Genomic DNA, 11,573 nt, shown 5'->3' on the forward strand with positions numbered 1-11,573 from the left:
ACCCCATGAAGTCTCATGGCATCAGGTCAAACATGGGCAAGGTAACCTCCTACTGGTTACCACATACCGCCCTCCCTCAGCTGATGACTCAGTACTCAATGTTGAACAACACTTGGAGGAAGCACTGAGGGTGGCAAGGGCACAAAATGTACTCTGGGTGGGGGACTTCAATGTCCATCACCAAGAGTGACTCGGTAGCACCACTGCTGGCCGAGTACTAAAGGACATAGCTGCTAGACTGGGCCTGCGGCAGGTGGTGGGGGAACCAACACGAGGGAAAAACATACTTGACCTTGTCCTCACCAATCTGCCTGCTGCAGATGCTTCTGTCCATGACAGTATTGGTAGGAGTGACCACCACACAGTCCTTGTGGAGACGAAGTCCCACCTTCACATTGAGGAAACCGTCCATCGTGTTGTGTGACACTATCACCGTGCTAAATGGGATAGATTTCGAACAGATCTATCAATGCAAAACTGGGCATCCATGAGGCGCTGTGGGCCATCAGCAGCAACAAAATTGTACTCAACGACAATCTGTAATCTCATGGCACAGTATATTCCCCACTCTACCATTACCAACAAGCCAGGAGACCAACCCTGGTTCAATGAAGAGTGCAGGAGGGCATGCCAGGAGCAGCACCAGGCATACCTCAAAATAGGGTGTCAACCTGGTGAAGCTACAACACAGGACTACTTGCATGCCAAACTGCATAAGCAGCATGCAATAGACAGAGCTAAGCAATCCCATAACCAACAGATCAGATCTAAGCTCTGCAGTCCTGCCACATCCAGCTGTGAATGGTGGTGGACGATTAAACAACTGACTGGAGGAGGTGGCTCCACAAATATACCCATCCTCAATGATGGGGGAGCCCAGCACATCAGTGCGAAAGATAAGGCAAAAGTCTTTGTAACAATCTTCAGCCAGAAGTGCCGAGTTGATGATCCATCTTGGCCCCCACCTGAAGTCCCCAGCATTACAGATGCCAAACTTCAGCCAATTCGACTCACTCCGGGGAAATCAATAAATGACTGAAGACACTGGATACTGCAAAGGCTATGGGTCCTGACAATATTCCGGGAATAGTACTGAAGACCTGTGCTCCAGAACTTGACGCACCGCTAGCCAAGCTGTTCCAGTATTGCTACCAACACTGGCATCTACCCGGCAATGTGGAAAATTGCCCAGGTATGTCCTGTACACAAGTCCAACCCGGCCAATTACCGCCCCATCAGTCTACTCTCAATCATCAGCAAAGTGATGGAAGGTGTCATCAACAGTGCCATCAAGCAGCACTTGCTTAGCAATAACCTGTTCAGTATTACCCAGTTTGGGTTCCGACAGGGCCACTCAGCACCTGACCTCATTACAAACTTGGTTCAAACATGGACAAAAGAGCTGAAAAGAGATGAGGTGAGAGTGACTGCCCTTGACATCAAGGCAGCATTTGACCGAGTATGGCATCAAGGAACCCTAGCAAAACTGGAGTCAATGGGAATCGGGGGAAAACTCTCTGCTGGTTAGAGTCATACCGAGCGCAAAGGAAGATGGCTGTGGTTGCTGGAGGTCAATCATCTGAGCTCCAGGACATCACTGCAGGAGTTCCTCAGGTAAGTGTCCTAGGGCCAACCATCTTCAACTGCTTAATCAATGACCTTCCTTCAATCATAAGGTCAGAAGTGGGGATGTTCGCTGATGATTGCACAATGTTCAGCACCATTCGTGACTCCTCAAATACTGAAGCAGTCTGTGTAGAAATGCAGTAAGACTTGGACATTATCCAGGCTTGGGCTGATAAGTGGCAAGTAACATTCATGCCACACAAGTGCCAGGCAATGACCATCTCCAACAAGAGAGAATCTAACCATCTCCCCTTGACATTCAATGGCATTACAATCGCGGAATCCCCCACTATCAACATCTTAGGGTCTACCATTGACCAGAAACTGAACTGGAGTAGCCATATCAATACCATGGCTAAAAAAACAGGTCAGAGGCTAGGAATCCTGCGGTGAGTAACTCACCTCCTGACTCCCCAAAGCCTGTCCACCATCTACAAGGCACAAATCAGGAGTGTGATGGAACACTCTCCACTTGCCTAGATGGGTGTAGCTCCAACAACACTCAAGAAGCTCGACACTATCCAGGACAAAGCAGCCCGCTTGATTGACACACCATCCACAAACATTCACTCCCTCCACCACTGACGCACAGTGGCAGCAGTGTGTACCATCTACAAGATGACTGCAGCAACGCACCAAGGCTCTTAGACAGCACCTTCCAAACCCCTGACCTCTACCACCTAGAAGGACAAGGGCAGCAGATGCATGAGAACATCACCACCTGCAAGTTTCCATCCAAGTCATACACCATCCTGACTTGGAACTATATCGCCGTTCCTTCACTTTCGCTGAGTCAAAATCCTGGAACTCCCTTCCTAACAGCACTGTGGGTATACCTACCTCACATGGACTGCAGTGGTTCAAGAAGGCAGCTCACCACCACCTTCTCAAGGCCAATTAGGGCTGGGCAATTAATGCTGGCAAAGCCAGTGGCGCCCACATCCCATGAATGAGTAGAAGAAACCAACCCTCTGAGTGAAGAAATTCCTCCTCATCTCTGTCCTAAGTGGCTTCCCCCTTATTTTGAAATTGGGTCTCCTGGTTCTGGACTCCCCAACCAGGGGAAACACCTTAGCTGCATCTACCATGTCTCTCCCTTTAAGTATTTTGTAGGTTTCAATGAGATCACCTCTCATTCTTCGAAACTCTAAAGAATGCAGGCCCAGTTTCCCCAATCTCTCTTTTTAGAACAGTCCCGTCATCCTGGGAACAAGGCTGGTGAACCTTCATTACACTCCCTCTATAGCGTTAATATCCTTCCGAAGGAAAGGGGACCAAAACTGCACACAGTACTCCAGGTGCGGTCCAACCAATGTTCTGTACAATTTAAGCAAGACTTCAGTACTCCTGTACTCAATTCCTCTTGTGACAAAGGCTAACATACCATTAGCCTTTTTAATTACTTGCTGCACCTGCATGTTAGCTTTCAGTGACTTATTGACAAAGTCACCCAAGTCCCTTTGTACATCTACACTTTCTAATCTCTTACCATTTAAGAAACACTCTGCACATCTGTTCCTCCTACCAAAGTGGATAGCCTCACATTTTTCCACATTATATTCCATCTTCCATGTTCTTGCCCACTTACTAAGTCTTTCCAAATCCCCTTGAAGCTACTTTGCATCTTCCTCACAACACATATTCCCACCTAGTTTTGTGTCATCCTCGAACTTGGAAATACTACATTTGGTCCCCACATCCAAATCATTGCGATATATTGTGAACAGCTGGGGCCCAAGCACTGATCCCTGTGGTACCCCACGAGCCTGCCAACACGAGAATGACCCATTTATTTCTACTCTCCGCTTTCTGCCTGTTAACCAATCCTGACTCCATGACAGTATATTACCTCCTATCCTATGTGCTTTAATTTTGTGAATCAATCTCCTGTGAGGGACTTTATCAAAAGCCTTCTGAAAATCCAAGTATACCATGTCTACCGACTTCCCTTTATCAATTCTGTTAGTAGCATCCTCAAAAAATGCCAACCGGTTCGTCAAACATGATTTCCCATTCATAAATCCATGTTGACTATGCCCAATCAGATTATTATTATCCAAGTGTCCATTTATCACATCCTTTAGAATAGATTCTAGCATTTTCTCAATGACTGATGTAAGGCTAACAGGTCTGTAATTCTCTGTTTTCTCTCTCCCTCCCTTCTGAAATAATGGAGTGACATTTTGCGACCTTCCAATCTGCAGGAACTGCTCCAGAATCTATAGAATTTTGGAAGATGATCTCCAATGCATCCACTATCTCCATAGCTACCTCTTTCAACACTCTGGGATGTAGAATAACAGGTGCTCGGGACTTATCAATCTTCAGCCCCATTAATGTCTCCAATATAACCTTCTTACTAATACTAATTTCCTTCAATTCCTCATTCCCCTAATGCCTTGGATCTTTAATTCTGGGAGATTTCTTGTATCTTCCTCAGTGAAGACAGACACAAAGTAATCAATTAGCTTCTCTGCCATTTCTCTATTCCCCATTATAAATTCTCCTGACTCTGTCTGCAAAGGACTCGCATTTGTCTTAGCCAAATGATTCCTTTTTACGTACCAATAGAAGCTTTTACAGTCTGTTTTCATATTTTTTGCTAGCTTACATTCATATTCTGTTGTCCCTTTATCAGTTTCTTTGCCCTCTTTTGCTGGAGGACTAAAATCCTCCCAATCCTCAGGTTTACAACTATTTCTGGCAACTTTATAGGCCTTTTCTTTTAATCTTATATAACCCTTAACTTCCTTTGTTAACCATGGTTGACTGCCTTTATTTTGGCATTTTAGTGCCTTGAAGAAATGTATAGTTGCTGTAAACTATGTAATATCCATTGTTTCATGCAGCCTCCTACCTGCCAAGAATGAAGCATATTAATTTTGCCATATGAACATTGATTTTAAACTGTTGCTGGAGTGAAGAAATGACTTGTTTGAAGATCACCAAACAATGGGCTGGAAAGACATTTGCATACTAAGAGATGCTGCTTGTGGAGACAAAGGACTATTCCTGGCTTCAATTAACCGAAATGGATTTTGATCACCAGACATTGAAGGGGTAAAGAAGCATATTCTGGGGCCTGCTAAAATGATACAATCCACAAAGCCAGGACTGGTTAAACCAGTCATGGTGACATGACTGACTGGCTGGTCCAGGGTTTTTGAACTAGCCACAGGACAGTTTGAATTCAGAAGGCAGTTTTGCAACTGAAGCTGGAACAAACAAGTCTGTCGCCTAGCCTTCTCTCTCTCTCTCTCTCACTTTCTCCCAAGCCACCGGACCCACAGAAGACATGTAAACCTCAAGAGAGAAAAGACTCCAACAACGAAACAAGTTGAAGCATGACCTGGGCCCCAACAAACAGCAGGATTTGCCAGCAACGAAAGGCTCCACATTGAACTTAAAGGACAGTAAATACCTAACAGATATTGCCTCAAACTGTTCCCCTTTATTCTTTCTACTTTTTCTGTCTCTAACTGCATGTGTGTTTATTGCTTATGCATGCTAGCGCGGTCATGCTGCATATTCGTAGTCGTTAATCGGATTAGAGTTTAAGATTAATAAATGTCTACCTTTCTTGTTTAAATCTAAGAAAACCTGTCTGATTTCTTTGCCTTACAATTGGAGCAGTGAACAAGGATTCACTGAGGGGAAGCTAAAAACACCCTGTTTTATAATTAAACCCTGTTACTGTTAAACCAGGCAAAGGCTGAAAGGGAACCCCTAGACCCCTTCTAACTGGGTCATAACAGAAATTTGGTGGTTCATCCAGGATTTGACGTACAGACAAATGAGGAAATTGGAAGTGGGAAAACAAATTGATCCCAAACAACAGAGAAAAGATTTCAATACTCAATACAGGTTTTCTTGAAGTTGTGTGTGCTAGAATAGTAACATGTCTGCTACTGAAGCCAGTACCTCCCCAAGCTAGGGTGAAGTAACTTGGGATAATTTAAAAGCACTATCTATGGAGGAGTTGAGGAAAATGGATGAGCAGTGTGGGATCACTGTACGTGGCAAGGCTAAGAAGTCTGAACTCCTAAGACTAGTGGCCAACCATTTATCTCTTGAATCTGAAGAAGCAGAAGCAGTTTTAGAAGTAGACTCTGACAGAGTATTACTAGCGAAGATACAATTGGAACAAAGGAAACTTGAATTACAAGACAGGGAAAGAGAAAGAGAGAGAGAGACAGGAGAAAGACAAAGAGAGACAGGAGAGATAGAAAGAGCCTCCAAGAAGGAACGTGATGAAAAAGAGAGAGGGGGAGAGAGGAAGAGAAAGAACCTTCCAGAAAGAATGTGAAGAAAGAGAGCTGAGACGACTTGAGTTAACTAGGGGGCGACAGAGTAACCCCAGTGAAAGCGTGGACAATATTAAGGTGCATAATTCAGGGCTGGGTACAGAATTGCAAAAACTTTCCCAATTGATCCCAAAATTCAATGAGGGAGACATGGAAGTGTTTTTTTCTGTCTTTTGAAAAACTGGCAAGGCACTTAAAGTGGCCAACTGAGGCTTGCACTCTGCTGATACAGAGCAAATTAGTAGGAAAAGCCCATGAGGTTTATTCCATGTTGCCAGAGGAGAGTTCATCAAATTATGAACTGACAAAAACGCTATCCTCGGATCATATGAGTTAGTACCGGAAGCCTATTGTCAAAAGTTTAGAACCCTCAAGAAGCAAGCTGATCAAACTTACCTGGAGTTTGAGAGCAGCTGGCTTTTGACTAGCAGCTGAGGGCTCTTAAAGTGCAGCTCAGCTATGAAAATCTCAGGGAAATAATTTTGCTTGAGGAATTTAAAAACTCTCTCCCACTCTCCATAAAAACAAATGTAGAGGAGCAGAAGGTTCATGGACCCTGGCAGGCAACAGTCTTGGCTGATGAGTTTGCTTTCATTTATAAGTTGGTTTCCCAGGGGAAACCTTTCCTAATCACCCCGACAAATCCGAAAAGGACAAAGGGTGGGAAGGTGATAGAAGCCCAAGCAGTCCTGGGAGGGAAAGAAAAGTGGGAGACACAGGGGGCCCTCCTCCAGCCAAAAAGGAAGGTGATATAAGTAGGAGTGAGACCCGGAGACCTGTGTGCTTCCATTGTAATAAAGCAGGGCATTCAAGAGCTGACTGCTGGAAATTAAAGGGAAAACCTGTAGGGTTAATCAGGGCACACCCACTCAGTGAAGAAGTGACCCTGATGGAAAGCACAGCAGAACAAGCTATGGCTTTAACTACTGTAAGAGTGAGACCCAGGAATCTTATGTCTGCAAGTGCAGGAAAATTTAATAGGATTGCTGAGGGTTATCAGGGTTTTATGTCTGAGGGGAGAGTAACCCCATACCCCTCGAGTGGGGCAAGCAAGCCCATAATAATCCTCAGGGACACAGGGGCCACTAGATCCCTTTTACTGGGAAAAGGCCTGACCTTTCCCCCAGAGAGTGCAGTAAACTCCAGAATGGTGGTGAATGGTATTGGAGGGCAGCATTTGCCTGTACCTTTACAGTGGGTGCAAATGGAGTGCGACATAGTTTTGGGACCGGTGACCATAGGGATTGTCCCCAGTTTGCCTGTGGATGGGGTTGACCTGCTCCTAGGTAATGATCTGGTGAGGATGAAGGTGGTAGCTTCCCCAGTAGTGAAAGAGAGACCACAGGAGGTCAGAGAGACAGGGCAATGGCAGAAGACGGTCCCCTGCAGTTTCCCTGAATGTGTAATGACTGAGGCCATGATCACCAGAGTTGTGAACAGCATTTACAGGAACCTGCAGAGACAAAGAAAGTCCTCAAGAGGGCAGAGAAACCGTGAGCGTGATGTCTCATCTAGTCAAAGTGCTACAGGGGAGTGCAGTAGAATCTGGGCAAATGCCTGCAAGCAGGAGTGCCCCAGAGGACAAAGGAAGATTAGCAAAGAATCCTTCCCCACAGTCAGGAAAAAAAAAGGAACCAGCCATACCCTCAGGTAAAAAGCTCTTGCATGACTCATCAAAGCACTAAAAGAGAGTTCAGAGTGGAATCACCCACTGCCGCCACCCCTGAGCAGACCTCCAACCTAGGGCTAATTAAATCTGACCCTCCCCCTGCAGACCTCAACAAGAACAAAGACACCTTAGGCAGTCATGGAAATGTGGAAACTGGAAAAACTTCCCCAAAAACCATATGTTTATTGGGATGCCAAGAACTGCCATTTAAAGCCACACTGCTACCAAGAAAAGACAGGCTGCAACAATTGTTAGAGTTATGAATGAATGATAGAGATGCATATGTGGTTTACCATCCTCATTTTCTCTCTAGTCCCTCTTAATGAAATGCTCTTTTTAAAAATTATATTTCATTCCGCTGGGTATGGAGGTGTCATGCAGACCCCCACCTGCCAAGAATGAGGCATATTAATTTTGCCATATGCACATTGATTTTAAACTTTTGCTGGAGTGAAGAAATTACCTGTTTGAAGATCACCAGACACTGGGCTGGAAGGACATTTGCAAACTAATAGATGCTACTTGTGGAGCCAAAGGGCTATTTCCTGCTCCAATTCAGCCAAATGGATTTTGATCACCAGACATTGAAGAGGTAAGGAAGCACATTCCAGGGCCTGCTAAGATGATACAATCCACAAAGCCAGGACTGGTGAAACCAGCTGATTGCATGATTGACTGGCTGGTCCAGGTTTTTTGAACTAGCCTCAGAACAGTTTGAATTCAGAAGGCAGCTTTGCAACTGGAACTGGAACAAGCAAGTCGCTCACCAGGCCTTCTCTCTCTCTTGCTTTCTCACAAGCTACCAGACCCACGGAAGACACGTAAATCTCAAGCGAGAAAAGACTCCAACATGGAAACAAGCTGAAGCGTGAACTGGACCCCAATGAACAGCGGGATTTACCAGCAACCAAAGACTCCACAGCGAACTTAAAGGACAGTAAATACCTAACAGATATTGCCTCAAACTGTTTCCCTTTGTTCTTTTTACTTTTTCTGTCTCTATCTGCATGTGTGTTTATCGAGTATGCATGCTAGCATGGTCACGTCGCATATTTGTAGTCATTAACCGGATTAGAGTTTAAGATTATTAAGCTTCTACCTTTCTTGTTTAAGAACAAAGAACAAAGAAAATTACAGCACAAGAACAGGCCCTTCGGCCCTCCAAGCCTGCGCCGATCCAGATCCTCTATCTAAACCTGTCGCCTATTTTCTAAGGGTCTGTATCTCTTTGCTTCCTGCCCATTCATGTATCTGTCTAGATACATCTTAAAAGATACTATCGTGCCCTCGTCTACCACCTCCGCTGGCTACGCGTTCCAGGCACCCACCACCCTCTGCGTAAAGAACTTTCCACGCATATCCCCCCTAAACTTTTCCCCTCTCACTTTGAACTCGTGACTCCTAGTAATTGAATCCCCCACTCTGGGAAAAAGCTTCTTGCTATCCACCCTGTCTATACCTCTCATGATTTTGTACACCTCAATCAGGTCCCCCCTCAACCTCCGTCTTTCTAATGAAAATAATCCTAATCTACTCAACCTCTGTTCCTAGCTAGCGCCCTCCATACCAGGCAACATCTTGGTGAACCTCCTCTGCACCCTCTCCAAAGCATCTACATCCTTTTGGTAATGTGGCAACCAGAACTGCACGCAGTATTCCAAATGTGGCCAAACCAAAGTCTTATACAACTGCCAACTCTTGTACTCAATACCCCGTCCGATGAAGGAAAGCATGCCGTATGCCTTCTTGACCACTCTATTGACCTGCGTTGCCACCTTCAGGGAACAATGGACCTGAACACCCAAATCTCTCTGTACATCAATTTTCCCCAGGACTTTTCCATTTATTGTATAGTTCACTCTTGAATTGGATCTTCCAAAATGCATCACCTCGCATTTGCCCGGGTTGAACTCCATCTGCCATTTCTCTGCCCAACTCTCCAATCTATCTATATTCTGCTGTATTCTTTGACAGTCCCCTTCACTATCTGCTACTCCACCAATCTTAGTGTCGTCTGCAAACTTGCTAATCAGACCACCTATACTTTCCTCCAAATCATTTATTTATATCACAAACAACAGTGGTCCCAGCACAGATCCCTGTGGAACACCACTGGTCACACGTCTCCATTTTGAGAAACTTCCTTCCACTGCTAGTCTCTGTCTCCTGTTGCCCAGCCAGTTCTTTATCCACCTAGCTAGTACACCCTGGACCCCATGCGACTTCACTTTCTCCATCAGCCTACCATGGGGAACCTTATCAAACGCCTTACTGAAGTCCATGTATATGACATCTACAGCCCTTCCCTCATCAATCAACTTTGTCACTTCCTCGAAGAATTCTATTAAGTTGGTAAGACATGACCTTCCCTGCACAAAACCATGTTGCCTATCACTGATAAGCCCATTTTCTTCCAAATGGGAATAGATCCTATCCCTCAGTATCTTCTCCAGCAGCTTCCCTACCGCTGACGTCAGGCTCACTGGTCTATAATTATCTGGATTATCCCTGCTACCCTTCTTAAACAAGGGGACAACATTAGCAATTCTCCAGTCCTCTGGGACCTCACCCGTGTTTAAGGATGCTGCAAAGATATCTGTTAAGGCCCCAGCTATTTCCTCTCTCGCTTCCCTCAGAAACCTGGGATAGATCCCATCCGGACCTGGGGACTTGTCCACCTTAATGCCTTTTAGAATACCCAACACTTCCTCCCTCCTTATGCCGACTTGACCTAGAGTAATCAAACATCTATCCCTAACCTCAACATCCGTCATGTCCCTTTCCTCGGTGAATACCGATGCAAAGTACTCGTTTAGAATCTCACCCATTTTCTCTGACTCCACGCATAACTTTCCTCCTTTGTCCTTGAGTGGGCCAATCCTTTCTCTAGTTACCCTCTTGCTCCTTATATATGAATAAAAGGCTTTGGGATTTTCCTTAGCCCTGTTTGCTAAAGATATTTCATGACCCCTTTTAGCCCTCTTAATTCCTCGTTTCAGATTGGTCCTACATTCCCGATATTCTTCCAAAACTTCGTCTTTCTTCAGCCTCCTGGACCTTATGTATGCTTCCTTTTTCCTCTTAGCTAGTTTCACAATTTCACCTGTCATTCATGGTTCCCTAATCTTGCCATTTCTATCCCTCATTTTCACAGGAACATGTCTCTCCTGCACACTAATCAACCTCTCTTTAAAAGCCTCCCACATATCAAATGTGGATTTACCTTCAAACAGCTGCTCCCAATCTACATTCCCCAGCTCCTGCCGAATTTTGGTATAGTTGGCCTTCCCCCAATTTAGCACTCTTCCTTTTGGACCACTCTCGTCTTTGTCCATGAGTATTCTAAAACTTACGGAATTGTGATCACTATTCCCAAAGTAGTCCCCTACTGAAACTTCAACCACCTGGCCGGGCTCATTCCCCAACACCAGGTCCAGTATGGCCCCTTCCCGAGTTGGACTATTGACATACTGCTCTAGAAACCAAGGAAACCTGTCTGATTTCTTTGCCTTACAATTGGGGTGGTGAACTGAGGGGAAGCTAAAAACACGTTTTAAAATTAATCCCTGTTACAATTAAACCAGGCAAAGGCTGAGAGGGTGCCCCTAGCCCCTTCTCACCTGGTCGTAACAATTGCCTATGTACTGTCATACCTTTTAATTTTCCCAATCCACCTCAGCCATTTTGCCCCTCATACCTTCAAAATTTCCTTTGTTCAAAATTTAACACCCTGGCTTCAGATTGAACCAACTCACTTTCAAACACAATCTAAAATTCTGTCACATTATGGTCATTCATCCCTTTTGCAACAATATTATTAATTAGCCCTTTCTCATTACATAATACTAGATCTAAAATAACCTGTTCTGTAGTCGGTTCCTCAACATACTGCTCTAGAAAACCATCCCTAACACACTCCAAAAACTCGTCCTCCATAGCATTAGTGCTCATTAGGTTTACCCAGTCTATATACA

Source organism: Heterodontus francisci, chromosome 12, assembly GCF_036365525.1.
Source record: "Heterodontus francisci isolate sHetFra1 chromosome 12, sHetFra1.hap1, whole genome shotgun sequence".
NCBI lineage: Eukaryota > Metazoa > Chordata > Chondrichthyes > Heterodontiformes > Heterodontidae > Heterodontus > Heterodontus francisci.